Below are 12,415 nucleotides of genomic sequence, written 5' to 3' on the forward strand. Positions count from 1 at the left end.
AAAGCCAAATATTTGAAAATGTATTTCCGTGAGAGCCATATTGTATTATTTAACACTGAATACAACTAAATGCGTGCATTTTTTAAGTAAAACCAACATTTTCAGAGTATAATAAGTCTCTAATTCTTTTTAATAACATTGTTCTTGAACAGGTGCGGTAGAAAACGGATGGATGGATTAAAATGCATGGGAATGTTTTATATTTTGAACGTTATTTTTAACATGATTACTACCCGAACTATCGTGTTAAGCAATGTCAGCTAAGATTTATCTGAGAGACAGATCTGGCTCAAGAGCCGTAGGTTCCCTACCCCTGCTCTAAGGTAACAGTCCCATGTGCTCCTCTATTTATTTGGGAGGTCCCTGGTTACATCACTGAGGCTGCTTCTGAACAAAATGGGGGGAGAAATCTCAGCAACCCCACTCAGACACAATGTGTTGACACTCGTGATATCGCCCTGTCTCTGCTTTGTCTGCGTCACGGCACTCGATGTTCCGGACACAAACACTGATACAAGACGACTCGCAATCCAGATTGCAAGTTGTCCCTTTGCACAGATATAAAAGTACAACTTCAGCACAATTGATACTAACCATAGTAACGGCCTTTAAGCATAAGAGTTGTGTGATAACATACACATTATTCTAACAGGGCCTGAGGGTTACTCACTTGTAATACACTTTTCCACCACTTGTGGCAGTAATGACAGTCTGGAACAGAAGAAGTGTGAGGCTTAAACAAGTCGCCAGCTCATCGCCGGGCCAACACAGGATCAACATTCACACACTGGGGACAATTTAGTGTTGCCATTTAACCTATCGCCACGCGCATGTCACGGGGAGGACATGCAAACTCCAAGCCCGGGGATCGAACCCAGCACCCAGGAGGCACACGCACTAACCCATGGTCCACCGTGCTGCCCTTATATTTACACATACTGTATACACACTATATTGCCTTGACTCGCATATGAACTTGAATTGCCATCCCATTCTTAACCCAGTAGGTTCAATATGACCTTTTGCAGCTATTACTGCTTCAACTCTTCTGGGAAGGCTGTCCACAAGGTTGCAGAGTGTGTTTATAGCAATTTTCCACCAGTCTTCCAAAAGCGCATTGGTGAGGTCACACACTGAAGGCCTGGCTCTCAGTCTCCGTTGTAATTCGTCCCAATGGTTTTCTGTCAGGTTCAGGTCAGGACTCTGTGCAGGCCAGTCAAGTTCATCCACACAGGACTCTTTCATCCACGTCTTTATGGACCTTGCTTTGTGCACTGCTGCACAGTCATGTTGGAAGAGGAAGGGGCCAGCTCCAAACTGTTCCCACAAGGCTGGGAGCATGGAATTGTCCAAAATTTACGGTAAAAGGAAATACCAGTACCACTGTTTTTTGGGGGGTTTTTTACGGATAAAAACTGTCAGCTCAGTGAACAGAATTGTACTGTAAAATGAATGTTTACAACATATTACTGGACATGGAAAAACAATGTTGTTTTTTAATTTTGGCAACTGAACTGCAAGTTTGTTTGTTTCTACCATAAAAAAATCGGCAGCGTTTTTTTCCATGGACTGTAAATGACAACTACTGACATCCCATAATATGCGCTTTCACCCTCCAATCTGTTGTACAATTTGATGGATATTTTGCTTTGAAATCCGGGGTGTTGTTTCAACTCAAACGGGAGTTAAAATCAACACTTTTCCTGAGTTGATATCATTCTCACGGATTTTGAGTTAAAATAACACTTTCAATATTGTGTTAATATTTTGACACTTTCTGTGTTGTTTAGACACACTGAATTGTGTTATTCCATTTCACTCTTAAGTGTTCATTTTTAACACCAATTTATTTAGTTTTAATGTCACAAAAGTGTCTTTTCAGCACTAAATTCTGTCATTCCTTTTCACCTGCCAACCCCTCCCGGATTTTCCGGGAGACTCCCGAAATTCAGGCGGAGCTGGAGGGGGCGTGGCCTGAGTGAGGCCAGCCTGTTTTCACTTCCGCGTTCCCACAATATAAACAGCGTGGCTGCCCAATGACGTTATAACTGTAGAATGATCGAGGGTGAGTTCTTGGTTTCTTATGCGGGTTTATTGTTAGGCACTTTCATTAACCCCCTCCCAGTGCGGTAACAACACACAACAACAGCAGTCACATTTTCGTCTACAGTAAACAGCAATGTTGTGACACTCTTAAACAGGACAGTACTGCCATCTACTGTACATGCATATGGTTGGATAAATAGTGACAGAGAATAGAACAAGGGGCCCTGCGATGAGGTGGTGACTTGTCCAGGGTGTACAATGCCTTCCGCCCGATTGCAGCTGAGATAGGCACCAGCGCCCTCTGCGACCCCAAAGGGAATAATAAGTGGTAGGAAATGGATGGAATAGAACAAGGCTGGACAATTCACACACACGCACAGCTCGGTTGGTAGAGCGGCCGTGCCAGCAACTTGAGGGTTGCAGGTTCGATTCCCGCTTCCGCCATCCTAGTCACTGCCGTTGTGTCCTTGGGCAAGACACTTTACCCACCTGCTCCAGGTCACCCACACTGGTTTAAATGTTAGATATTGGGTTTCACTATGTAAAGCGCTTTGAGTCACTAGAGAAAAGCGCTATATAAATATAATTCACACTCACAATTCAACCCCTAACTCAACAATGAGTAGATGAGTGTTATGTGTGTGTATATGTGTAAATAAATGAACACTGAAATTCAAGTATTTATTTAATTTAATTATATATATATATATATTTATATATATGTATATATATATATATATATATATATATATATATGAAATACTTGACTGGGTGAATTGTAGCTGTAAATATACTCCTCCCCTCTTAACCACGCCCCCCAACTACATAAATCGGAGGTCTCAAGATTGGCAAGCAGGGGCGCCGAAAAGGAGATGGATTCTAGGGGCCCATGATGGAAGGGGGCCAAGAGAGGCCCCTAATAATGATGAAATTATAATACAGAGGGGTTCCTGTAAAGATTATTTTCCTGGGGCCCAAAATCCCTAGCAGCGCCCCTGTTGGCAAGTATGCCAGTGGGAAGGAAAAACTGTGTAAAAACACACTTTAATGCGTCATAAAACGTTAAAAGTGCTATTTGACATCAAAAAAATACTTCAAGTGAGCACAGATTTATAATTATGTGTATTTTGAGCAAGAAAAGAGTTGTGTAAGTGTAATATTTAAAAGGATCCAAACACTTGTTTACTTTTCAGATATGATGACGTCATGCATTACTCTGCATTGGTATGAGTTGCATTAGAAGAGCAGGCAGGGTGCAAAACTCGAACTGACCACTAGATGGCGACAAACGCGCATTACATGCGTTCACCGGTTGATATAGCAGCAGTCAATAAGCTACAAAAAACGGTCTCCAATAATGCACGTATGACAAATAAAAGTGAGATATTTTTTGTCACTTTAACTCTTAGATGTTTACTTACTTTCTGAAGCGTATGAAGGACAAAAAACTACAAATCACAGCATTGATTGCGTGCCAGACCAGGAAGACTTGTTACCCATCATGCAATGCGGCTTTGGTCAGCGCTGTCAAAATAAAACAGCCGTTGTTGACTTCCTGTCAAGAAAACATGCAGTAATTCGACTTTTTGTGGGTCTTTTAGGGAAATGTTAACAAATAAGTAAAAGTATATATATATTTCCTTTGATTAAAGGGCGAAAAACGAGATTATTTCCAGAAACAAAGTGTAGTCCAGGGGTCACCAACCTGTTTGAAAGCAAGAGCTACTTCTTGGGTACTGATTAATGCAAAGGGCTACCAGTTTGATACACACTTCAATAAATTGCCAGAAATAGCCAATTTGCTCAATTTACCTTTAATAAATAAATCTATATCTATAAAAAAAAATGGGTATTTCTGTTTGTCATTCCGTCGTACATTTTTTTTCCTTTTACGGAAGGTTTTTTGTCGAGAATAAATGATGAAAAAAACACTTATTTGAACGGTTTAAAAGAGGAGAAAACACGAAAAAAAATGAAAATTAAATTTTGAAACATAGTTTATCTTCAATTTCAACTCTTTAAAATTCAACCGAAAAAAAATTAAGAGAAAAACTAGCTAATTCGAATCTTTTTTTGAAAAAAAATGTAAAATTAATTTATGGAACATCATTAGCAATTTTTCCTGATTAAAATTAATTTTAGAATTTTGATGACATGTTTTAAATAGGTTAAAATCCAATCTGCACTTTGTTAAGAATATATAACAAATTGGACCAAGTTATATTTCTAACAAAGACAAATCATTATTTCTTCTAGATTTTCCAGAACCAAATGTTAAAATAAATTCAAAAGACTTTGAAATAAGATTTAAATTTGATTGTAAAGATTTCCTAAATTTGCCAGAATTTTAATCATAATAAGTTTGAAGAAATATTTCACAAATATCCTTTGTTGAAAAACAGAAGCTTAAATAAAGAATTAAATTAAGATGTATTTATTATTCTTTACAATAAAAAAACAAATTTACTTGAACATGGATTTAAATTGTCAGGAAAGAAGAGGAAGGAATTTAAAAGGTAAAAATGTGTTTAAAAATCTTAAAATCATTTTTAAGGTTGTATTTTTTCTCTAAAATCGTCTTTCCGAAAGTTTTAAGCCTTTAAATAGACTCCCTTTTTAGACCAGTTGATCTGCCGTTTCTTTTCTTTTTCTTCTATGTCCCACTCTCCCTTGTGGAGGGGGTCCGGTCCGATCCGGTGGCCATGTACTGCTCGCCTGTGTATCGGCTGGGGACATCTCTGCGCTGCTGATCCGCCTCCGCTTGGGATGGTTTCCTGCTGGCTCCGCTGTGAACGGGACTCTCGCTGCTGTGTTGGATCCGCTTTGGACTGGACTCTCGCGACTGTGTTGGATCCATTATGGATTGAACTTTCACAGTATCATGTTAGACCCGCTCGACATCCATTGCTTTCCTCCTCTCCAAGGTTCTCATAGTCATCATTGTCACCGACGTCCCACTGGGTGTGAGTTCTCCTTGCCCTTATGTGGGCCTACCGAGGATGTGGTAGTGGTTTGTGCAGCCCTTTGAGACACTAGTGATTTAGGGCTATATAAGTAAACATTGATTGATTGATAAGAAGCAAAGTAAAAAAAATAAATTAATTTATTCAAACAAGTGAAGACCAAGTCTTTAAATTAATTTCTTGGATTTTCAAATTCTATTTGAGTTTTGTCTCTCTTAGAATTAAAAATGTCGCGCAAAGCGAAACCAGCTTGCTAGTAAATAAATACAATTTAAAAAAAATAGAGGCAGCTCACTGGTAAGTGCTGCTATTTGAGCTATTTTTAGAACAGGCCAGCGGGCGACTCATCTGGTCCTTATGGGGGGCACCGCGTTGGTGACACCTGGTGTAGTATCCGAAAACCAGGCATGCTGCTGAGCCCCACCAAAAAAAACACTAGATGGCGACAAACGCACCAAAATTCGACGCGAAGCGCCGGTTTACGCAGTGTCCTCGAACGCAACGTTTTGCCAAGGAGAATGGGCGGTCCTTTAACGGTCACACTTCCGGGTGGACGAATGTTGCTGTCACGTGTTCACTAGCACGAAGCCCAGCCGAGGCTAGCAGCCGAACACTTTCCACCGCATTTTGGGGGAACAACAGCAAGTAAGTGACTATTTGTGTTTATTCGCTTGAGAACATGGTCGCTATGAGCGGTTTCATACGTTTCACACTGAGCCAAACAGGACCACGTTGTTGCTGCGTTCAGCTGTCATTGCTGGATTTCATTAAAATAAAAAAAATGCTAACGTTGAATTTCTTAATAATCACATTGGACGTTTGTAAAAAAAACCGGTAGCACGTGAACGTCGCTGTATTGAATGGCACCGCACCGTGTATGGCTCAGCCAATGGCAGACAACCTTTATGTGATCACGTGGCTACAATGATTTACCAATATAGTAAGAGTATGTAATAAAGCGGTGGGCGACACCAGTAAATATTATTTACTGTATTGCACTTTTAACATGGAGGATTACATATCTAAAATTAGACAGTTTTTTTTTTAAACTGGACTTTCAATCAAAGCAGGAGGTAATAAAGGAAGATCTCCATCCAGACTGAGAGACTTTTAAAACTGAAGAAAGATAAGGAAGACTCAGAGGTGAGACCAAGTCTCAAGTCTCGAGTCAAGACTGGAAAAGTGTGCTTTCAAGTCCTTTTACCCACAGACTGATATATTTACACAGATTGTGTATGCTTTTTAAAATAATGTAAGATGGATGGATGTTCTAAAAATAGCTCAAATAGCAGCACTTACCAGTGAGCTGCCTCAATTTTTTTTTAAATATTATTTATTTACTAGCGAGCTGGTCTCGCTTTGTTCGACATTTTTAATTCTAAGAGAGACCAAACTCAAATAGAATTTGAAAAGCCAAGAAAATATTTTAAAGACTTGGTCTTTACTTGTTTGAATAAATTCATTTATTTTTTGACTTTGCTTCTTAAAACTTTCAGAAAGACCATTTTAGAGTAAAAATACAACCTTAAAAATGATTTTAGGATTTTTAAACACCTTTTTACCTTTTAAATTCCTTCCTCTTCTTTCCTGACAATTTAAATCCATGTTCAAGTAAAAAAAAATGTTTTATTGTAAAGAATAATAAATACATTTCAATTTATTCTTCATTTTAGCTTCTGTTTTTTCGACGAAGAATATTTGTGAAATATTTCTTCAAACTTATTATGGTTAAAATTCTAAAAAAATTATTCTGGCAAATCTAGGAAATCTTTACAATCAAATTTAAATCTTATTTCAAAGTCTTTTGGAATTTCTTTTAAAATTTTTGTTCTGGAAAAATCTAGAAGAAACAATGATTTGTCTTTGTTAGAAATATAACTTGGTCCAATTTGTTATATATTCTAACAAAGTGCGGAATGGATTTCAACCTATTTAAAACGTGTCATCAAAATTTTTAAATTAATCCTGACCAGGAAAAATTACTAATGATGTTCCATAAATGTATTATTATTTTTTTTTTCAAAAAAAGATTCGAACTAGCTAGTTTTTCTCGGATGCTTCCTCGTTGGAGGGAAAAAAATTTAATATCTCAGCCCGGTCGAGAAACGTGGCTTCTCTCGGAGACACTGGCGGTCGCCACACCCCTCCGACTTTCAGGTACGACTTTATAATCTCACTAAAACACTAGCAACACAATAAGCAGATAAGGGATTTTCCAGAATTATCCTAGGAAATGTGTCTAATAACATCTGAATCGCTCCCACTGCCCTCGTCTTTTTTTTTTCTTTTTTCTGGTCCTTCACTCTCACTTTCCTCATCCACGAATCTTTCATCCTCGCTCAAATTAATGGGGAAATCGTCGCTTTCTCTGTCCGAATCGCTCTCGCTGCTGGTGGCCATGATTGTAAACAATGTTCAGATGTGAGGAGCTCCACAACCCGTGACGTCACGCGCACATGTGTGTATACAACTTTTTCTCTGTGTAATAGTCCATCCATCCATCTTCTACCGCTTATCTGGGCTTGGGTCGCGGGGGCAACAGCCAAAGCGCGTCGATCGCTGCTTGCAGCTTTAATTTATATTGCTACTATGGTACATTTTTGTCTACTTTTATACCCGCATTATCCTGGATCAATAAAGTTAGTCTAAGTCTAAGTGTGAATAGGTAGTGGAGGTACGCAGTAGTCATGGGATGCTTTTACAAAGACTTAACGGCATTTGGAGGTGAAAGTGTTTATGGTGCTGAGGAGTAGCAAGCTGACCCGTGTACTGATATGTAAGTATAATCATCTGCTCGTGAAAGATAGTGTTATCATATAAAGATAGTGTTAGCATCAGCAAACATGTTGCTATCCAAGGCTGTCTGGACAGGAGTCATAACAGACAGCGTGACATTATTCTCCTCCTATTCAATGTTGTATTTTTTTTAAATCGGGTGATCGGTTGATTGTAAACGGTACACTTCCCGTGCATGGCGGATAAATAAATGAAAGTATGGGTTTACCTTCCCTGAGCAAAAAGGTGTAGGCTTATAATGCCTACCCCTTCCCACATATATACTTTGTACATGTAAAATAGAGAGAAAGAAACAAAAAATCAATCGTGAGATAATGAAAGGACTGTGGAGTGTCTGTCAGAATCAAAGTATTTGATCACATGCCTTGTTTACATGCATTTACCTATATATATATATATATGTGTATATATATATATATATATATATATATATATATATATATATATATATGTATGTACAAACAGTGTTTCCCACAGGTCAAGCGTCTATTTGTGTTGGTGTGGTCGGGCAGCATGGGGGGGGGTGTCAGCGGCGATGACCAAGAAGAACGCGGAGTTGGAATATAATTACAACACTTTATGTACATATTTATATACATATTTATATAATATTTACATATTTATATAATATGTAACTACAAGCTCCATTCACAGACAGAGTCCCATTGCATTTATGAGTGGTCGAGCGAGTCAAAAGCCGGGGGGAAAAAAAAAAATATATATATATATATATATATATATATAAATATATATATATATATGTATATATATATTTTTTAAATTTTTTTAAATTTATTTATTTAGTTTAATTTCATTTTATTTTTTATTTATTTATTTTTATTTTTTTATTTTTTTTGTGGCGGCCGTAATTCTTTCGTGGCGGGCCGCAACAAATAAATGAATGTGTGGGAAACCCTGATATATATATATATATATATATATATATATATATATATATATATATATATATATATGTATGTATACATGTATATATATGTATGTATATATATGTATATATATATATATATATATATATATATATATATATGTATATATATGTATATATATGTATATATATATATATATATATATATATATATATATATATGTATATATATGTATATATATATATATGTATATATATGTATATATATATATATGTATATATATATATGTATATATATGTATATATATATATATGTATATATATATATATGTATATATATACATATATATATATATATATATATATATATATATACATATATATGTGTGCACATGTATGTGTGTGGGCTTCACGGTGATGGAGGGGTTAGTGCGTCTGCCTCACAATACGAAGGTCCTGCAGTCCTGGGTTCAAATCCAGGCTCGGGATCTTTCTGTGTGGAGTTTGCATGTTCTCCCTGTGAATGCGTGGGTTCCCTCCAGGTACTCCGGCTTCCTCCCACTTCCAAAGACATGCAACTGATTAGCCCTAAATTGGCCCTAGTGTTTGAATGTGAGTGTGAATGTTGTCTGTCTATCTGTGTTGGCCCTGCGATGAGGTGGCGACTTGTCCAGGGTGTACCCCGCCTTCCGCCCGATTGTAGCTGAGGTAGGCGCCAGCACCCCCCGCGACCCCAAAAGGGAATAAGCGGTAGAAAATGGATGGATGCATGTATGCATGTGTTTATATATGTGTGTGTGTGTGTATATACGAATATATATGTTTGTGTATATATTAGGGGTGTGGGAAAAAATCGATTCGAATATGAATCGCGATTCAGAATCGATTTTCATTTAAAAAAATGTTTTTTGTTTTTGTTTTGTTCTTTATTTTTTTTATTTTATTTATCAATCCAACAAACCACTACACAGCAATACCATAACAATGCAATCCAATTCCAAAACCAAACCAGACCCAGCAACACAGTCTATTATACAGCATTATTCACATGTGAATATATAAATGCAGTCTATTATGCAGCAATATTCACATGTGAATAATATAAATACAGTCTATTATACAGCATTATTCACATGTGAATATATAAATGCAGTCTATTATGCAGCAATATTCACATGTGAATAATATAAATACAGTCTATTATACAGCATTATTCACATGTGAATAATATAAATACAGTCTATTATACAGCATTATTCACATGTGAATAGTATAAATACAGTCTATTATACAGCATTATTCACATGTGAATAATATAAATACAGTCTATTATACAGCATTATTCACATGTGAATAACATACATTATATACAGTCTATTATACAGCATTATTCACATGTGAATAATATAAATACAGTCTATTATACAGCATTATTCACATGTGAATAACATAAATGCAGTCTATTCTACAGTATTATTCACATGTGAATAATATACACTAAATACAGTCTATTATACAGCATTATTTACATGTGAATTATATAAATACAGTCTATTATACAGCATTATTCACATGTGAATACTATACACTAAATACAGTCTATTATACAGCATTATTTACATGTGAATTATATAAATACAGTCTATTATACGGCATTATTCACATGTGAATAATATACACTAAATACAGTCTATTATACAGTTTAATTCACATGTGAATAATATAAATACAGTCTATTATACAGCATTTTTCACATGTGAATAATATAAATACAGTCTATTATACAGCATTATTCACATGTGAATAACATAAATACAGTCTATTATACAGCATTTTTCACATGTGAATAATATAAATACAGTCTATTATACAGCATTATTCACATGTGGATAATATAAATAGTGTATTATACAGCATTATTCACATGTGAATGACATAAATGTAGTCTATTATACAGCATTATTCACATGTGAATAATATACACTAAATACAATCTATTATACGGCATTATTCACATGTGAATTATATACACTAAATACAGTCCATTATACAGCATTATTCACATGTGAATAATATATAAACAGTCTATTATACAGCATTATTCACATGTGAATAATATAAATACAGTCTATTATACAGCATTATTCGCATGTGAATAATATAAATAGTCTATTATACAGCATTATTCACATGTGGATAATATACATTATATACAGTCCATTATACAGCATTATTAACATGTCAATAGTATAAATACAGTCTATTATACAGCATTACTCACATGTGAATAATATAAATACAGTCTATTATACAGCATTATTCACATGTGAATAACATAAATACAGTCTATTATACAGCATTATTCACATGTGAATAATATACACTAAATACAGTCTATTATACAGCATTATTTACATGTGAATTATATAAATACAGTCTATTATACGGCATTATTCACATGTGAATAATATACACTAAATACAGTCTATTATACAGTTTAATTCACATGTGAATAATATAAATACAGTCTATTGTACAGCATTATTCACTTGTGAATAATATAAATACAGTCTATTATACAGCATTTTTCACATGTGAATAATATAAATACAGTATTATACAGCATTATTAACATGTCAATAGTTTAAATAGTGTATTATACAGCATTATTCACATGTGAATAATATAAATACAGTCTATTATACAGCATTATTCACATGTGGATAATATAGTCTATTATACAGCATTATTCACATGTGAATATATAAATACAGTCTGTTATGCAGCATTATTCACATGTGAATAATATACATTATATACAGTCTATTATACAGCATTATTCACATGTGAATAATATAAATACAGTCTATTATACAGCATTATTCACATGTGGATAATATAAATAGTGTATTATACAGCATTATTCACATGTGAATAATATAGATACAGTCTATAATACAGCATTATTCACATGTGGATAATATAGTGTATTATACAGCATTATTCACATGTGAATAATACAAATACAGTATATTATACAGCATTATTTACATGTGAATTATATAAATACAGTCTATTATACGGCATTATTTACATGTGAATTATATAAATACTGTCTATTATACGGCATTATTCACATGTGAATAATATACACTAAATACAGTCTATTATACAGTTTAATTCACATGTGAATAATATAAATACAGTCTATTGTACAGCATTATTCACATGTGAATAATATAAATACAGTCTATTATACAGCATTTTTCACATGTGAATAATATAAATACAGTATTATACAGCATTATTAACATGTCAATAGTTTAAATAGTGTATTATACAGCATTATTCACATGTGAATAACATAAATGTAGTCTATTATACAGCATTTTTCACATGTGAATAATATAAATACAGTATTATACAGCATTATTCACATGTGAATAATATAAATATAGTCTATTACACAGCATTATTCACATGTAGTTAACATAACTGCATTTATAAATTCATATTTAGTGTCTGTGGTCACAACCCAGTCAACTTTGTAGTGATGGCCATGACTGACAGTTCAGAGAGTTGTTTTGGGGCCAGGGTTCAACTCGGGGGGTTTAATAATTGCTCAAATAATTGGCAGTTTGTGTCACAGAGAGTCAAAGAGCTGTACTAAAAAGACTTGCGTTAGCGTTCATGTGAAGAAAGAAAAGTGAGTTATATAATCTGT

At 34.8% G+C, this 12,415-nt stretch overlaps 1 protein-coding gene across 1 annotated transcript in view; it reads left to right on the forward strand.

The window, feature by feature from the left end:
• Positions 1 to 5,549: 5,549 nt before the first annotated feature.
• The window catches only part of LOC133549032 (sodium-dependent multivitamin transporter-like), an 80,332-nt gene continuing 73,466 nt past the window's right edge, over positions 5,550 to 12,415 (forward strand). The window contains exon 1 of the mRNA XM_061894102.1: positions 5,550 to 5,654. The gene's annotated coding sequence lies outside the window, so the exon portion shown is untranslated. The remainder of the gene's footprint in view (positions 5,655 to 12,415) is intronic.

The sequence above is a fragment of the Nerophis ophidion genome, linkage group LG03 (genome assembly GCF_033978795.1).
Source record: "Nerophis ophidion isolate RoL-2023_Sa linkage group LG03, RoL_Noph_v1.0, whole genome shotgun sequence".
Classification (NCBI taxonomy): Eukaryota; Metazoa; Chordata; class Actinopteri; order Syngnathiformes; family Syngnathidae; genus Nerophis; species Nerophis ophidion.